Source organism: Leopardus geoffroyi, chromosome C3 (assembly GCF_018350155.1).
Source record: "Leopardus geoffroyi isolate Oge1 chromosome C3, O.geoffroyi_Oge1_pat1.0, whole genome shotgun sequence".
Taxonomy (NCBI): Eukaryota; Metazoa; Chordata; class Mammalia; order Carnivora; family Felidae; genus Leopardus; species Leopardus geoffroyi.
The window spans coordinates 140,980,951-140,999,142 of record NC_059338.1 but is presented as its reverse complement, the minus strand read 5'-3'; the positions used below and the strand labels follow the sequence as shown (position 1 = coordinate 140,999,142).

Genomic DNA, 18,192 nt, shown 5'->3' with positions numbered 1-18,192 from the left:
CTTCTCTAAACCTGAAACATCTCTCATTTCTCAGTTCCAGTGCAGGCTCATTTTCTCCATGCAGTTTCCTGCATTTTTTTTTAAATTTTTTTTTAACGTTTTTATTTATTTTTGAGACAGAGAGAGACAGAGCATGAGCAGGGGAGGGGCAGCGAGAGAGGGAGACACAGAATCCGAAGCAGGCTCCAGGCTCCGAGCTGTCAGCACAGAGCCTGCCACGGGGCTCAAACTCACAGACCGCGAGACCATGACCTGAGCCGAAGTCGGACGCTCAACCGACTGAGCCACCCAGGCGCCCCTGTTTCCTGCATTTTTAAAAAAAAGTTTATTTATTTACTTATTTTGGGAGACAGAGAGAGCACAAGCAGGGGGAGGGGCAGAGAAAGGGAAAGAATCCCAGAGCAGGATCCTTGCTACCAACACAGAGCCCTCTGCGGGGCTTGAGCTCACAAACTGTGAGATCATGACCTGAGCCCCAATCAGGACCGACTGAGCCACCCAGGCGCCCCTGTTTCCTGCATTTTTAAAAAAAGTTTATTTATTTACTTATTTTGGGAGACAGAGAGAGCACAAGCAGGGGGAGGGGCAGAGAAAGGGAAAGAATCCCAGAGCAGGATCCTTGCTACCAACACAGAGCCCTCTGCGGGGCTTGAGCTCACAAACTGTGAGATCATGACCTGAGCCCCAATCAGGACCGACTGAGCCACCCAGGCGCCCCTGTTTCCTGCATTTTAAATTCCACTTTTTCCTTCTTCTACTATGTGCTTCCATTTTCAGCGTGGTCATTCAGTGATCCAGGTTTCCTCCATTGCGTGACCTCCCAGTCCCCTCAGGCAATGTCATCATCTGCATGAATGAGGTGTGGTTGATCTGGATTCCAGTAGAAAGGAGGAATAGAATATCGAGGAGGTAGTCCAAAGCCTCATACCCCAAGTAGCGTACAAAACTTCCTTCCACTTGTCTGTACCTACTCACGTGACCACACGCAAATATAAGGGAGTCTGAGAAAAGTGATTTCGTTCTGTATCCAGGAAGAAGGGATGAGTAATGAATAGGTTTGTCGGGTAATCGTCATAGTTTCTACACAATACCCATTATTCTATAAATTAAAAAAAAAAAAACTTGAAGATTAGTAAGGGAGTGGGGTGCATGTGTCTAGGATTATAGTTGTGAAGAGGCCAATGGTTGTGAATGGCCCACGCTTTACTGCCTATCTGCAAGGGATTTTACTGTGTACTTATGTGCTCAGTTCAAAAACATCTCTTGATCATCTGCTATGCGGTAGGTACAAAGTTAGACACCAGCATTGCAGATCTGAATGTCACATAATTGCTTCTTTGGAGAGTTTGTTATACACTGGAAGAGACAAACATAATAAGATGATGTCAATATTCTGTGGTATATTAAAGGGACTTTTTGATGGAAGAAGATACATTTGATTTAAAGTAATGAATTTTATTCTCAAAGATGTTTCTATTCACATTTTTCCAGTCAGTAACTTCAGTTAACATTTATTTCTGCTTATATTATACTCTTTTTTGCCCATCCAAAGCATTCCTTCTATCCATGTGGTTCTATTGGCAGTCTCCAGTCATGGAAGGGCAGCCACTTCCTGTGTGGTAACTGGGCTAGAGATGATCACGTGACAAAGGTCAGAATTCTCACCCAATCAGAATTCTCACCCAGGGAGCTTTTCACAACTGATCTGGGGAAAGTGTACTTTCTCCTTCCTGGCTGCAGAACTATTAGGATGTGTGCTGTCCATAGCTGACTGCCACGTCCCCTGTCCTGTGAAGAAACCTGCAGCTTCAGAGAACTTGCAGAGAGAATCAGAAACAAGAGACAGAGGCAACTGTCTGATCTAGTCTTTAAGGGTGCCTGGGTGGCTCAGTGCGTTAAGCATCTGACTCTTGGTTTCTGCTCAGGTCATGATCTCACAGTTTTGTGAGTGGGATCCCCACATCAGGCTCTGCGTTGACAGTGTAGAGCCTGCTTGGGATTCTCTCTCTTTCCCTTTCTCTCTCTGCCCCTCTCCTGCTCACACGCTATCTCTGTCTTTCTCAAAATAAATAAACTTAACGAAAATTTTAAAAAAGATTCTAGTGTTTTAGTTCTTGTCATACCTATGGTCATGTGGTTTGGGGTTGTGAGCCAATAAAATCCTCCTTTTTGGTTTAAATTAATTTGAGCTGGGTTTCTCTCATTTTTCAATCAAAGGAGTCCCAGATAATTCAGTAATGGAATGTGTGTGTGTGTGTGTGTGTGTGTGTGTGTGTGTGTGTGTATTTTTTTAGGATAGAATTTTTCTAGGAATAAATTTTTTTCTAACTTTTGCAGTAAAGGCAAAATGAAAATAAGATGCTATTTCAAAAGTGGAAATAAATGACTATGAATGACCTAGGTATATCACGGCAAAATGCACAGCATCAGAATTCATTTAAAATCTATTTAAAAATCTGAAAATTCTCCAGGGGCGCCCGGGTGGCTCAGTTGGTTGAATATCTGAGTTTGACTCAGGTCATGATCTTGTGGTTCGTGGGTTTGAGCCCTGCATTGGGTTCTGTGCTGACAGCTCAGAGCCTGGAGCCTGCTTCAGATTCTGTATCTCCCTCTCTCTGCCCCTCCCCTGATCGTGCTCTGTCTCTCTCTCTCTCTCAAAAATAAATAAACATTAAAATGTTTTAAAAAAATCTGAATATTCTCCAAAAATCTACATAATAAAACAAAAAAATTATAAATTAATCTCTTAGATTTTAAAAGTGGGAATTTCATATTAAGTCAAGTTGGGGACCTATAGCTCTTGTCTCCAAGTACTAGATTCTATTTTTATAGTGTTAGGAAATGATTCAGTTGCAAACATTGGTGCTTTTAAAAAAATATGGTTATTATGATAGCTGAAGCAAAACAGGTGTGAAAAAAGGACATTTTAAACTTGCAGCTCCTTAGCCTAAATTAACTATACCAGCCATGTGTTAAATATTACCTCATACTTTCTATACACCAATAATGAAGCAACAGAAAGAGAAATCAAGACATCGATCCCATTTATAATTGCATCGAGAACCATAAAATACTAGAAATAAACCTACCTAAAGATGTAAAACATCTGTGTGCTGAAAACTATAGAAAACTTATGAAATAAATTGAAGAAGACACAAAGAAACAGAAAAATATTCCATGCTCATGGGTTGGAAGAACAAATATTGTTAAAATGTCAATACTACCCAAAGCAATCTACACATTCAGTGCAATCCCAATCAAAATTGCACTGGCATTCTTCTTGGAGCTAGAACAAACAATCCTAAAATTTATATGAAACCACAAAAGACCCCGAATAGCCAAAGTTATGTTGAAAAAGAAAACCAAAGCAGGAGGCATCACAACCCTGGACTTTAACCTCTACTACAAAGCTGTAATCATCAAGACAGTATGGTATTGGCACAAAAACAGACACATAGACCAATGGAATAGAATAGAGAACCCAGAATTGGACTGACAGATGTATGGCCAACTAATCTTTGACACAGCAGGAAAGAGTATCCAATGGAAAAAAAAGACAGTCTCTTTAGCAAATGGTGCTGGGAGAACTGGACAGCAACATAGAGAAGAATGAAACTGGACCACTTTATTACACCATACACAAAAATAAACTCAAAATGAATGAAAGACCTAAATGTGAGACAGGAAACCATCAAAACCCTAGAGGAGAACACAGGCAACAACCTCTCTGACCTCAATTGCAGCAACTTCTTACTCAACACGTCTCTGAAGGCAAGGGAAATAAAAGCAAAAATGAACTATTGGGACCTCATCAAGATAAAAATCTTCTGCACTGCAAAGGAAACAATCAACAAAACTAAAAGGCAACCAACACAATGGGAGAAGATATTTGCAAATGACATATCAGATAAAGGGTTAGGATCTAAGATCTTTAAAGAACTTACCAAACTCAATACCCAAAAAACAAATAAGCCAGTGAAGAAATGGTCAGAAGAAATGAATAGACACTTTTCCAAAGAAGACATCCAGATGGTCAACAAACACATGAAAAGATGCTCAATGTCTCTCATCAGCAGGAAAGTACAAATCAAAACCACACTGAGATACTACCTTACACCAGTCAGAGTGGCTAAAATGAACAACTCAGGAAACAACAGATGTTGGTGAGGATGTGGAGAAATGGGAACTTTCTTGCACTGTTGTGGGAACGCACACTGGTGTAGCCACTCGGGAAAACAGTTTGGAGGTTCCTCAAAAAAATTAAAAAATAGATCTACCCTACGATCCAGCAATAGCACTACTAGGAATTTATCCAAAGGATAGGAAAGTGCTGATGCAGAGGGGCACTTGTACCCCAATGTTCATAGCAGCTCTGTCAACAATAGCCAAATCATGGAAAGAGTCCAAATGTCCATCAACTGATGAATGGGTAAAGGAGATGTGGTTTATATATACAATGCAACACTACTTGGCAATGAAAAAGAATGAAATAGCCCCATAGTGCTATTTAGAAAAGTTACTAAATGGAAAATCTAATCACCCCATAGGAACTGGCTTTTAAATAATACTTAGAAAATATAAGGTGGCTTTTAAATTCTTTTTTTAAAATTTTTTTCAAGTTTATTTATTTTTTGAGAGACAAAGACAGAGCGCTAGTGGGGGAGGGGCAGAGAGAGAGGGAGTCACAGAAGCTGAAGCAGGCTCCAGGCTCTCAGCTGTCAGCACAGAGCCTGATGCGGGGCTCAAACCCACGAACTGTTAAGATCATGACCTGAGCTGAAGTCGGATGCTTAACCGACTGAGCCACCCAGGAGCCCTGCTTTTAAATTATTTTAACTCTTGTTCCTGTCTATCTCAGACTTCATCTCTTAGTCCCTCTCTTGTTACCTACCCCTCTCCAGTTATACTGTGGTTCCTTCCATTTCTTTGCCTCTGTTTTGTCTTGGGTCCCAGTACTTCCCTTTCTGCATGGCCAACTTTCAGATGTTAACTCAACCATTGCTTCTTCAGGGAGGCCTCTCTCACTGCCCTGGTCAGCTTTGTTGCCTCTGTTTACAAAATTTGCATCTGGTAGATACTGCATCTGTCTTTTTGCTGCTGTATCTCCAGTGCCCATGTTGGGGCCTGGAACAATACATACCTGTAACATATTGAATTAATGTTCCTGTAGACCAAGCAGTTGTGAAAGGGATTCAATTAATATAAGAAATCTGGAACTGTACTCCATCAGCACTATAATTCAATAGGAACTCTTTCTTGGGAGAATTCTTGGCTGGAGTTTCTTATTTTGATGACTGAGTGGCCACATTTCCATGGAACAGAGTGGATTTACAACTTTCAGCTCATTGATTAGGTGGTAAAACAAAAAATTAACATAGATATTGCAGAAAGTGTTTTAACGAGAGAAATAAGGACAATTCATCATATGAGCTGCATTATTTTCAAATAACTTGTATGCTAATTAAAATGTTTATTGAGGGGCGCCTGGGTGGCGCAGTCGGTTAAGCGTCCGACTTCAGCCAGGTCACGATCTCGCAGTCCGTGAGTTCGAGCCCCACGTCAGGCTCTGGGCTGATGGCTCAGAGCCTGGAGCCTGTTTCCGATTCTGTGTCTCCCTCTCTCTCTCTGCCCCTCCCCCATTCATGCTCTGTCTCTCTCTGTCCCAAAAATAAATAAACGTTGAAAAAAAAAATTAAAAAAAAATGTTTATTGAAATCCTAATAGTCATTGATACTGAAAAGAAAACATGAATAAAATGATGTGATGTATCATTTAAGGTGTCACAAGACACGTTAAAAATACCTAATGTTATCTGCCCATTTGAAGCACTGGCCTTAAATATTTCTGACCTTAAACGACAGTAAAACTCCATGTTACATTTCTGTAAATGCATTTATAGGAGGTCTGTGTATATATGTCTAATGGACTATATCTATGTCTAGCTGTATATATCACTCTAAATTTTTTTCCAGAAATTGATTTATCCTTACTATACATGATATAATCTGATATTTTCTGCTCTGTCCTATTATCAGTAATACTGGTTTCCCGTGAACTAAATTGTTTTTTCATGAATGGGTCATAACCTCAAGTTTGAAAAACACTGATCTATAGAACTTCACTTTTCAAATGCTTGCTGCTTATTTCTCTCCTCCCTCACCCCTTCTTGGCCTATGTCCCTGGTTCCCGGCATAGAGAGCTTCTAAAACCTTTGGAATTTCTCAAGTGGAAGTGTTTTTACTATTCATGAGCCCCTTGGATCACGGAGTTATGCTAATGAGGTGACTCACGATTGACCCTTAGATCTTTAGACCAGGGGTTGGTCACCAAAAGACCAAACACAGCATTGGGATTTTCAGCTATCTGACCTTAGGGAAGGAAAAAGTGGTGGAAGATTGAGTTCAATTATGTGGTCGATGATTTGATTAATCATACCCACTCAATAAAACTCCATTACCCATCAGTTACTCAGTGAAGGTGAACCCATCAATGTTCTGGGAGGGGGATACACCCTTGATTCCTTGAGGAGAGGGCACAAGGCCTCAGGTTTGTGAACCAGTCCTAGCTCTTTGTGTCTCATTATTTGACTACCTCTGGGTTGTGTCCTTTAAAACTGCAATCATATGTATACTCTTTCTTAAGTTGTTCTGTTGAATTATTGAAACTGAGAGGGTTTGTGGGAACTTCCAAATTTGCAGACAGTTGGTGTTGGTGGCTTAAGGGCCCCTTGAAATTGTGGCTGGTGTCTGAAGTGGGGGCAGTCATGTATAAGACCAAGGCTTTAAGTGGTGAAGTCTGTACTAACTCTCTCTCTCTCTATGTATATACATATGTATATACATAGAGTATATACATAAATACATATGTATATACATATATATATATATCACAATTTTTTATGCATTCATCTATTGATAGACACATGGTTGTTTCCATAACTTGACTATTGTAAATAATGCTGCAGTAAACAGGGGGATGTATATGTTTTTTCAAAATAGTGTTTTCATTTCTTTGGACAAGTACTCAGAAGTGGAAATGCTAGACCATAGTGCAGATCTATTTTTAACTTCTTGAGTAACTTCTAATTCCTTTCCATAGTGGTTGTAGCAATTTACACTCCTACCAACAGCACACAAGTGTTCCCTTTTCTCCCTATCCTTGTCAACACTTGGTTGTTTCTTGTCTTTTTGATAACAGCCACTCTAGCAGGTGTGAGGTGATATTTCATTGTGGTTTTGATTTGCATTGGCCTAATGAGTAGTGGTGTTGAGCATCTTTTCATTTACCTGTTGGCCATCTGTATGTCTTCTCTGGCAAAACGTCTACTCAGATCCTCTACCCATTTTTAATTGAACTGTTTGTTTTTTGTTATTGAGTTGTATTGAGTTCCATATATATATTTTGGATAGTAACTCCTTATTAAATATATAATTTGCAAATATTTTCTCCCTTTTCCTATGTTGCCTTTCCATTGTGTTGATTTTCTTGTGTAGAGGCTTTTTAGTTTGACATAATCCCATTTGTTTATTTTTGCTTTTGTTGTCTTTGCTTTTGGAGGCAAATTAAAGAAAAAAACAAAAAACATTGCCAAGGGATACCTAGGTGGCTCAATTGGCTAAGCGTCCAACTCTTGATTTCGGCTCAGATCATGATCTCATGGTTTGTGAGGTTTGTGAGGTTTATGAGTTTGAACCCCACATCCAGCTCTGCACTGACAGTTTGGAGCTTGCTTGGGATTCTCTCTCTCTTTCTCCCTTTCTGCCCCTCCCCCACCCATGTGCACACACTCCTCCCTCTTTCTCAAAATAAGTAAATGGACCAAAAAAAAAAAAAAAAAAAAAAAAAAGGAAGAAAACATTGCTAAGACTGGTGACATGGAGCTTACCATTGATGTTTTCTTCTAGTTTTATGTTTCGGTTCTTAGAGTCAAGTCTTTAATCCATTTTTTAGTTAATTTTTGGGTAGGGTGTAAGATAGTGGTCCAGTAAAGGCATTTTAGGTGGAATAAAATGTTGTCACTTTTCAAGTTGGGCACTTGAGAGTGTATGAAAATAAAAATTTTAAAGTGTATAAAATTATCTCAATTACTTTTTTATATTTTCCCATTTATTTCATGTTTCTTAGCCATTTGGACTAATTCACATTCATTTGCTGTGAATTTTTATTTCATAGCCTTTTGTAATTTTTCTAATAGGTCACTGGATATTTCCTTCTAAAATTTTAACCACTTTATGTTACTTACAGACATTAAACTTTTATTTGTTGTCTACATTAAAACTAATTTCTCTGGTTTTATCTGAATATCTTTGATCTTGCAGAGTCAGGGTCCAGTATCTGTGCCTGACTCGTATAAATGATACCAGCCCCTGCCCAGCCTAGTTTTATGGCATTGTCAACATTTTAATTTTTAATTTCTTTCTTTATTTTTTTGGATTTTTCTCTAATTTAGTGTTACCAGATAAATGTAGGATGCCTGGTTAAATTTGAGTTTCAGAATATAGGAGTTCTGTATTTTCATTTGCTAAGTTTGACAGCTCTACTATAGTTATTCTTATAGTAATGAAAAAAATAACTGGCTTTTAGAAATTTTCAGGCAGGGTGCACAGCTACTGCACTCAAAAACATCAATCATGCTTAATTCCATACTGAATTCAGTACTATTACAGTGGAAATGCAAGAATTAACATTGAATTTAACACCAAAGATGTGAATTTTAAAGTAGAAGACATTCCAGATTCAATTTATCTATTGTCTTCTGCATTCTGAATTAAAAAAAATAAATAAATCTTTTTTGTTAAGTCCCCATAGGATTTTTACAAACATTATTAGATGAAAGCAGGTTCTATCCCCACTACTGGCTTTCATATAAATTTGTCCAACCTCACACAATTGCCAAAAGGTTTATCCAAGACTGAATCGAAAGTCTCTCCTCCACCCCATCAGTTCAGTAGCCACTTGAGACTGGAAAAATTACATACATTTTAGGGGTCAGTCTGTCCCAACCAAGTTCAAGGTCATTTTCAGCTAATCTCCCTTTCCAGGAGTTGCATACCCCATGTTGAAGTGGGGGTGTGTGTGACGGGGCGGTTCTTCAGAGGCAGGAACCGCCAGTAACTTTCATTCTTCCCCTCTTTTTTTCAAACAAACAAGTACTGTACAATGTTTTGAAGGGAACCTGGAGGTGTGACGCTTTTTATTTAGCAGAACTTGGAGAGTAAAGCAAGGAGGAGAGAAGGGGTGAGGGGGGAAGTAGATTTCCTTAAGTACCCGGAGAATGGTAGAGGTCAGGGAAAGGTCAGGAGGTGTAGCTCGTTCCTTGGACCTGACACAGGATGCAGGAATTGCTGCTTATGGTCTGTCAGTTTGTATTAAGTTTCAGAAAGAAAAATAAAGGCTACTTTGATCTCTTCCTGGTCATGCATGATAATAGGGCTCAAAATCCTTGTCCTGGTTCAGGGACACACCAGCTCCCAGATCAAATGAGTCATACACACAAACAAGTGAGACCGTGGCCATGAGTCACATGAAATAGTTTAGAACAAAATTACGTATGTCTAATGAGTTAGAGATTTTTAGAAAAGCTTTGGTACTGCCCAAAGTTCAGACAGAAGAGGCAAGGAACAAGAAGTGTTATTTGTGCAATAGATTATCTACGCAATAAAGCACAAATTAAAACACACACACACACACACACTCAGTCATATTTGAGGGTCATATTACAAGCAGTTGAGGAAAAGACACCCGGAGCCAGAGAGGATGACAGAGTGTCAGGAGTGGTATAAGCTCCTAAGACCTTGCTCCTCTGACACCATCTGCAATTGGCTGGTAACAGGAACACTGTGGTAGGGTCCCCTCCCCAAGGAGAGGAAAAAAAAGAGAAGAGGAAAAAAAAAAAAAAAGAGAGAGAGAGAGAAAAGGAAAAAAGAGGGAAAAAAAAACCCTCAAGGTAACCTGGCTATGCCCTTAGGTGACAACATCCCTCATGACCTTGTAACATGAGACCACTTAATCAGACTGCATGTTTGTGTGTGTTACCATATATGGGAGACAAAGAAATAGAAAATGTCTAAAAAACGATTCCACATGGTGTTGGGTGCTCAGTTCTTCGGGTACGAACCTAACTGAGCAGTGCGGGTGCAAATAAAGCTGCTTCCTGGAAAGAAAAGCCCGGGTGTCAGGACTCTGTGTGAGAATCCTGCTACAACACCACTACCAATAATAACTACCAGCCTTCAGTGACCCCTTCTTACGTGTCAGGACCTCTTCTCTGTGTTAACTCATTTAATGCGGATGAAGTTAATTCATCTATTGGGATCCACAAAATGGAGGCCGCCCCAGGGGCCCAGCCCACATCACAAATCTAAACTTAAGTCAGCCTGCACTTAACAAGAAACGCCTGTCGTGGACACCTAAGATACACCAATCATAATTCTGCAACTCAACTTTAGCTAGCTGCTCTTACCCTGGAAAATAGGCCCTGCTAGCCTTGAAAGGAAGCCCCCAACCTCCCCGTCAATCGTGCGTGCCTCCCTATTGCCACTTTTAGCAATAGGGGTCTTGCCGATTGGCAAGAAAACTGGGTCTTGGCCCTCAATCCTCCAGATCAGTCCTGTACTGTTTGTCAGGCACTGGATTCCCCCAGTGCAAGGGTCGTTTTTCCTTGTGTGAAGAACACCAAACTTGTTACTAAATTGTTTCAGTTTTGTCATTTGGCAATACTTGCAACAATTCCAAGTACCAGAACTGTCACAGGAAACTGGTTTTGCCTTGTGGTGGATGCTGAGCCAAAAGACACAACGGTTTGGTTGTGGTCTTTGGTTTGAAAGAAGAGGAAAAGGAAGGCCTTTGCTTGCAACAAGCAAAGGACAATACTGAGTATCTTTCCCAAAGCAGTGTGCCCTGAACAACAAAACTGGGGAAGTTTGAAGCTAAGGGTGCATGCATATTCATGACGGGGCTTGCACAATGGGGAATACAGCATGGAGCTGGGGCAAAAGTCATCCTAAGGTGACTGAGTCCAGGTCAAGGTCATGAGGGCAGCAAGGGTCAGCATCATCAGTTCTCTGGCTCCCATTGGTCCACATCTGAGTGCTCAAATGGGTTTAGATCCTGCGGAGATAACTCAAGAAGGTGCCTCAGGTCAGTCTTCCCTTTTGAATCAGCCCTGGGAGTTTTACCAGTGATTTATTGTCCCTCATATGATTAGGCTGTCTCCTGGCCTGATACTGGCCATTTGTTCTTACATTTTTCACAAGATGCCGTCAGGGGGCTAAAATGATTTTTCTTATGTCAAGAAAGCTATGTCAATCTTTCTTTTTCCAGGGACCCCTAACTCTTTCTGCTTATAAAACCAACGTTATTCCTATCACTGACAAGGAAATGAATGCAGGAACGATTACTTTATTTGCCTAAGCATTCACAGCAATAAGGACATGTGCATCTGTTTGCCAGTCCCAAATTAGCTTCTGCTAGAATTTTCTCATGCCATCCAGAAAACAGGTGAAGTGTGTCAGGGAGGAAAAACAATTTTCCCTCTACTCTTCTAGGTTATTGGCTGAGATACTGTTATTGACTGATGTATCCCAATTGCTAACTCAGGAAATGAAACAAATTGGTAAGTCCTGGCACACCGCCACAGCCCCCTGCTCCATCCTGGGGTCCCAAGGGTGCTGGACAGATCAAAAGCATAGTTCCTGGCTTGGTTTGCCAACACTGTTGCCAAAAAAACTCAGATGAACTCCTTGAGAGATAAACCAATAACTCCAATAACTCAAGAGATCGGAGTTTGCAAAAGAGAAAGGGAGAAATTTATTTAGGATGCTAGCAGCCAGGGGAGGTGGCAACCTCAAGCCTCTATGCTGGCAAGATGGGCTTGTAGAGCTTTGTAAGGAGAGGTTTGGGAGGGTATGTGAAAGAGAGCAGGCAGAGAGCTCATGATCATGGGTGGGGGTGTGTTCAACCCATGATCATGGGCAGGGAAGGGGTACTTAAGGGGTATGGTCTTCTAGGTATTCCACTGTTATCAGGACTTTTCTGCTCTGGTGGTTGGGATGTTCTAGGTCATTGCAAAACACCTGCATCATTGACTCAAGAAATTGCAATTGGAAATAAGCACAATGTGGGGGGCTGGGGCAGCACCTGGGTGGCTAGTCAGTTGAGCATCTGACTTCGGCTTGGGTCATGATCTCGTGGCTCGTGTGTTTGAGCCCCATGTCAGGCTCCGTGCTGGCAGCTAGGAGCCTGGAGCTTGCTTCGTATTCTGTGTCTCCCTCTCATTCTGCCCCTCCCCTGCTCGTGCTCTGCCTCTCTCTCTCTCTCTCTCTCTCAAGAATAAACAAACATTTAAAAATAAATAAATAAATAAATATTAACATAAGTATAAATATATTTATATTGTATAAATTTTATATTAATATACATATTTATTCTTTATATATATAAATATACATATATATACAAATATTCATATATCCATATATATACATATATATATTCTTTAGAGCATGAGTTAAGTGGTTTTATCTATTTCTGGTTTGAACTGTAGGAATCTACAGTTGAGCAAGAGGGCTTGCTAACAATAGCATTGTAATAAAAAGACAGATTAACAGGAAGATAACAAACAAAAGTTTACTGACATGTATACCTCCCATGTACATGGGAGATACTAAAAAAACTGAGTAACTATCAGAAATGGCCCATGTCAACACCGTAACAAACCACTAGCTAAAAACTAAACAAAATGTGGAGGGAAGGCTAGTTATAGGAGGTTACCAGGAAAAGCATAAACAAGGGTAAGGTGGTTATGAGATTTAAGCCCTTGCCTTCTCCACTGACAAGAGTTTCTAGAGATTTAGTCATTCTTCCTGGTACAGAGAGGGAGACAGCCTTACAAATGGGGATTTCCCTTATAAATGAAAACCTGTCTTACAAAAGGGCAACTTTTACTAGGTTTTCAGACCTCTTCCTGTGTCTGCAGTTTCATAAAAACAACCAGCTCAAAATAATCAATATGTCAAAGAGGCATATTTTGGCCAGGTATATTTTACTCCTGTATGAGTGGAAGGGGTTAGGGTGTTAGGTCTCCTTAGCATTGGTTACTGTGTCTTTACATAGCACCATAACAGTATTCTTCGTGCTTTAAAACCCTTAAATATTAATTTTCTTAACTTTTTAATGAACAGAGACTCCTCACCTAGTCTCACTAAAAACTGTGTGTGTATAAACTATTATTTCACTCATTTTAAAATGGATAGTTTCGGTGAAGTTAAGTAACTCATTTTTGATCACTGGGTACACTGGAAAACTGGTCCTCAAAACTAGGACCTGTAGGGGATGAAAAATTGTTTTTCTTCTAGCCATCTTGGTTCTCTAGCAGGAGCCCTTGAAATGAGACTGGCCAGAGGCAGATGAACAAAAGAAAAACAAACAGAAGTTTATTAGCATGTGCATCATGCTTCCACATAGCAATACCCAGAGACGAATGACTCGAAGGGGTTAGAACTTGGGTTTACATGTCATTTTAGGCTAAAATCAAGGAGCAGGGATTTTGGTCTTCTGGCTGGGCGGGCAACTCGTGGGAAGGTGATTGGGGAAAGTATGTTGAACAGCATTACTCAGTAATATTTGCTATGCAGACTGAAGTCACTGCCTCTCCAATGAAAAGGGTTGTTAATGGTCCTCCTCTTGCTGGTAAAGGAGAGAGAAACATCTCTACAAATGGAAACTTCCTTTTAAATGCAAATTTCCTTCAGAAAAGGAAACCATGACCTGTTTTTAGAGCTTTTCCTGTATCTGCTGGTGGCTCAATGGCTTTTTTTTTTTTTTTTTTCTCAAAATAATCCATATGCCAAGGAAGCATATTTTGGGGTGGCATATTCTGGTACCCTCGGCCCCACAGAGAAAATCTTGGATGTGGTGACGACTTTTAAAATACAACATCAAAGGCATGATCTCTGAAAGAAATAATTGATAAGCTAAACTTCATTAAAATTAAAAACTTCTGCTCTGCAAAAGGCAATGTCAAAAGAATGAAAAGACAAGCCACAGACTGTGAGGGAGAAAATATTTGCAAATATGTATCTGGTTAAGGATTGTTATCTGTATGTACAACTCTTAAAACTCAACAATAAGAAAATAAACAACACGATAAAAAAATGGACCAAAACCCCAAACAGATACCTCCCACAGAAGATATTGTAGGGACTAAGGGCCTCCTCAAGATGGGGCACTTTGGTATGAACATTATTTTGAGTTAAAATAAATCCAAACCCACCAGATTCCAGAAAAAATCTTCGCCTCTCCCTCAACTGCCTGCTTGTACCAGAAAGAGAGCTATTAACAGAGCCTCCCCCTTACCCAAGAAAATTACCTACATAATCGGGCAACTTTTGTTTTCCAAACATCTCCTTTCACCTTCCTGCTAACGGTCTTTCTCCTTTTTATATCCTCAGACCCTAGCCCTCTCCGTAGCTCATATAAGCATCGTGTTGCCTGCCTGTCTTTGGAATTTCCATGTCTGTGTGGATTCCCTGTATGTACATTATTAAATCTGATTTTCTCCTGTTAATCTGTCTCATGTCAATTTGATTCTTAGTCCAGCTGTAAGGTTCTTGAAGGGTAGAGGAAATTCTTGCTGCCCAACACTATACAGATGACAAACAAGCACATGAAAAGATGTTCAAGATCATATGTCTTTACGGAAATGCCACTTAAAACAATGAGATAATACTACACACTTACTAGAATGGCCAAATTCTGGAACATTGACAATACCAAATTCTGGCAAGGATGTGGAACAACAAAAAATTCCATTAATTGCTGGTGGGAATGCAAAACGGGACATCCACTTTGGACAACAGTTTGGCGGTTTCTGGCAAAACTAAATATATTCTTTTTTTTTTTATATTTTTTTTCAACGTTTATTTTTGGGACAGAGAGAGACAGAGCATGAACGGGGGAGGGGCAGAGAGAGAGAGGGAGACACAGAATCGGAAACAGGCTCCAGGCTCTGAGCCATCAGCCCAGAGCCCGACGCGGGGCTCGAACTCGCGGACCGCGAGATCGTGACCTGGCTGAAGTCGGACGCTTAACCGACTGCGCCACCCAGGCGCCCCAAAACTAAATATATTCTTACCGTACGATCTAGTCATCTTGCTCCCATCTACTGACATGAACTGAAAAATTACGTCCACAGGAAAACTTGCATGTGGATGTTTACAGAGGCTTTCTTCATAACTGCCAAAACTTGGAAGCAATCAAGCCTTCAGCAGGTGAATGGCTAAATAAACTGTGGCATGCTCAGACAACGGAATTATCAATCAGCACTAGAAAGAAATGAGCTATCAAGCCATGAAAAGAATCTCAAATTCATATCAGTAATTAAAAGAAGCCAATCTGGGGGCACCTGGGTGGCTCAGTTGGTTGAGCGTCCGACTTCAGCTCGGGTCATGAATCTCACAGTCTGTGAGTTCGAGCCCCGCGTTGGGCTCTGTGCTGACAGCTCAGAGCCCGGAGCCTATTTCGGATTCTGTGTCTCCCTCTCGCTCTGCCCCTCCCCCATTCATGCTCTGTCTCTCTCTGTCTCAAAAATATATAAACGTTAAAAAAAATTTAAAAGAAGCCAATCTGAAAGGGTTACTTACTGTACAGTTTCAGCCAGATGATATCCTGCAAAAGGCAAAACTATGGAGACAGTAAAAAGATCGGCGGTTGCCAGGAGTCTGGGGTGAGGGAGGGAGGAACACGTAGAACACAGGCATTTGGGGGGCAGTGGAGCTACTCTGTATGATACTACAGTGGTGGACACATGCCATTATACGTTTGTCAAAACCCATGGGGGATGTTGACAGTGGGAGAGGCTGTGCCTGTGTTGCGGTAAGGGGTATGTGGGAAGTCTCTGTACTCTCTGCTTCATTTTGTGGTGGGCCTCAAACTGCTTTAGAAGAAAAAATAAAATCTATTAAACAACAGCAACCACTAGGCCCTATGGTTGTACACCCAGTTCTTTTTGCGGCCCAAACTCTTGCCGTAGACTTTAGATTGGTCTGAGCCCTACCGTCCTCTTGGTGTGGTTTCCTGCTGGCCTCAGGGCACCGTGAGTCTGTGCTGGCCACTGCGTGTGGATGCTCAGCCCTTCTGACCCGGGCGCCACAGGGCCCTGCAGCCAGCCTTTCCCCGGCTTCCTCAGACATCCGAGAGCTGTGCTGCCAGCCTGCCCGGCTCACACTCTCCTGGCTCCCAGACGGCATCTCATCTTCTCGGCTCTGACTCCTCACCCTTAGCCTCGTGTGCTAGCCCCGTCTGAGAGTCATGATCAAGAGAGATGTTAGAACCAAGAAAAGCAGACAGACACATATTCTTTTGTAAATACACACCCGGTTGCCCACCTAAGCAACGGCTGCTTGAGGATGGAGAATAGGCTTCCATTTTTTTTTAAACCAGGATATCATGAACGTTAAGAGCTTAAACTGGGAAAGACCTGTATTTGGATTCTATACTATAAACAAAGCTGCTATCAGCATTCTTGTACGCGTCTTTTTCATGGACGTTATGTTTCCATCTCTCTTGGAAAGGATTTCTTGAGAGGAATTTCTGGGGTATGAGTACTTGTTTAGTTTTACGGAAAACGGTCAGAATGTTTCCAAAGTAGTTGCATCATTTTATCTTATGCCATTTGCTCTTGGAAAAGTTCACTGAGCCTCTCCGGGTGTCAGTTTTCTCTCCTGAGGATAAAAGGAGATAATAATATCCACCCTCGGGATTTTGAGAGAATTTAAAAATGAGCTATAAGGATAACAGAGAGCGTGGCACAAAGTAATTTCTCAATAAAAGCAGGTATTCTTTTTTGGTTGTCATTCCTGATTTTCTGAACATTACTTTATGGAAAATTCCAAAGCTACCGAAAAGAGGACAGTGAGCACCATAAAGCAACTCCTAGAGCTTGTAAGTCACATTTTCTGACCCTTACTGAAGTAATGTGTCTGAGCACACATTAAACCATTTTTGAATGCATTTCGCTGTAAGTTTTAGACATTAGTACATTTCCCGCTAAACAGTTCATTATATGTATCATTAATTAGAACTCAACATTTGTTTATGGCTCACTTTTTTGCCTCTGAGGTAAAATTTACATAGATACATGTATATTAAATGTATCATTCTGTGGGTTTTGACAGATACATAAAGTTGTGGAACTCAAGACTCACCAAGATACGGAACGTTTCCTTGACACCAGAAAGTTCTGTTACCCCTTTCCAATCTCATTCTTACCACAACAAGTCCATCATTCTTTTTCATTTTTCAACTATACGGATTAATTTTGTGTGTCCTAGACATTCACATAGTCTTTACCATATTGTCTTTTGATAAGGCCCTTCTTGCTCAGCCCCATATTTTCATGTTCATCTGTGTTTATTACTTTATATAATTATGCTAGCCTTTGTTTACCTTTTCTCTTACTGATGGGCACCTGGATGGCCTCTGCATGTTGCCTCTTCTGAATAAAGCTGCTATGAACATTCTTGTATAAATCTTCCGGTGGTCATGTTTCATTTACCTTCAGGAGGAAGTCTTTAAAAAAAAAGTTTGTTTATTTAGAGAGAGACTGAGAAAGAGACAGAGAGAGCCCGTGAGCAGCAGAGGAGCAGGGAGAAAGGGAGAGAGAATCCCAAGCAGGTTCCACACTGTCAGCGCAGAGCCTGACATCGGGCTCAGTCTCGTGACCATGAGATCACGACCTGAGCTGAAATCAAGAGTCGTCGCTTAACCGACGGAGACACCCAGTTGCCCCTGTCTTTGGGTGGAATTCTTGAGTGGAGTTGCTGAGCCGTAAGTATTTGTTCAGTTTTTTGTAAAACTGCCAACGGTTTCCAAAGGAGCTGTACCATTAATAGTCTCACCAACTCCTGCTACTCTTTCGACTTTTAGCCACTCCAGTGAGCGTGCGGTGGTTTCTCCTTGCGGTGTTAATGCCCGTTTCCCCCATGACTGACGATGTTGAGAACTGCTATGTGCTTCCTGGCCACACGCATGTCTTCCTTTGTGATGGGCCCGTTCAAATTCTTTTGCCCATTTTTTAACCGGGCTGTTTGTGCAGCCAGTGTCACTGCTGGCAGGACGGAGGACAGAGGCAGCCAGACACCCTGATGGAGAGACAAAAAGAATAAGGGAAGGGAGGAGGCTAAGGCAGCAGGA

General features: G+C 41.0%; 1 long non-coding RNA gene across 1 annotated transcript in view; it reads left to right on the top strand.

The window, feature by feature from the left end:
* Positions 1-701: 701 nt before the first annotated feature.
* Positions 702-18,192, top strand: part of LOC123586193 — a 36,928-nt gene continuing 19,437 nt past the window's right edge. Inside the window, exon 1 of the long non-coding RNA XR_006706667.1 lies at positions 702-909. This is a non-coding gene — a long non-coding RNA (uncharacterized LOC123586193). The remainder of the gene's footprint in view (positions 910-18,192) is intronic.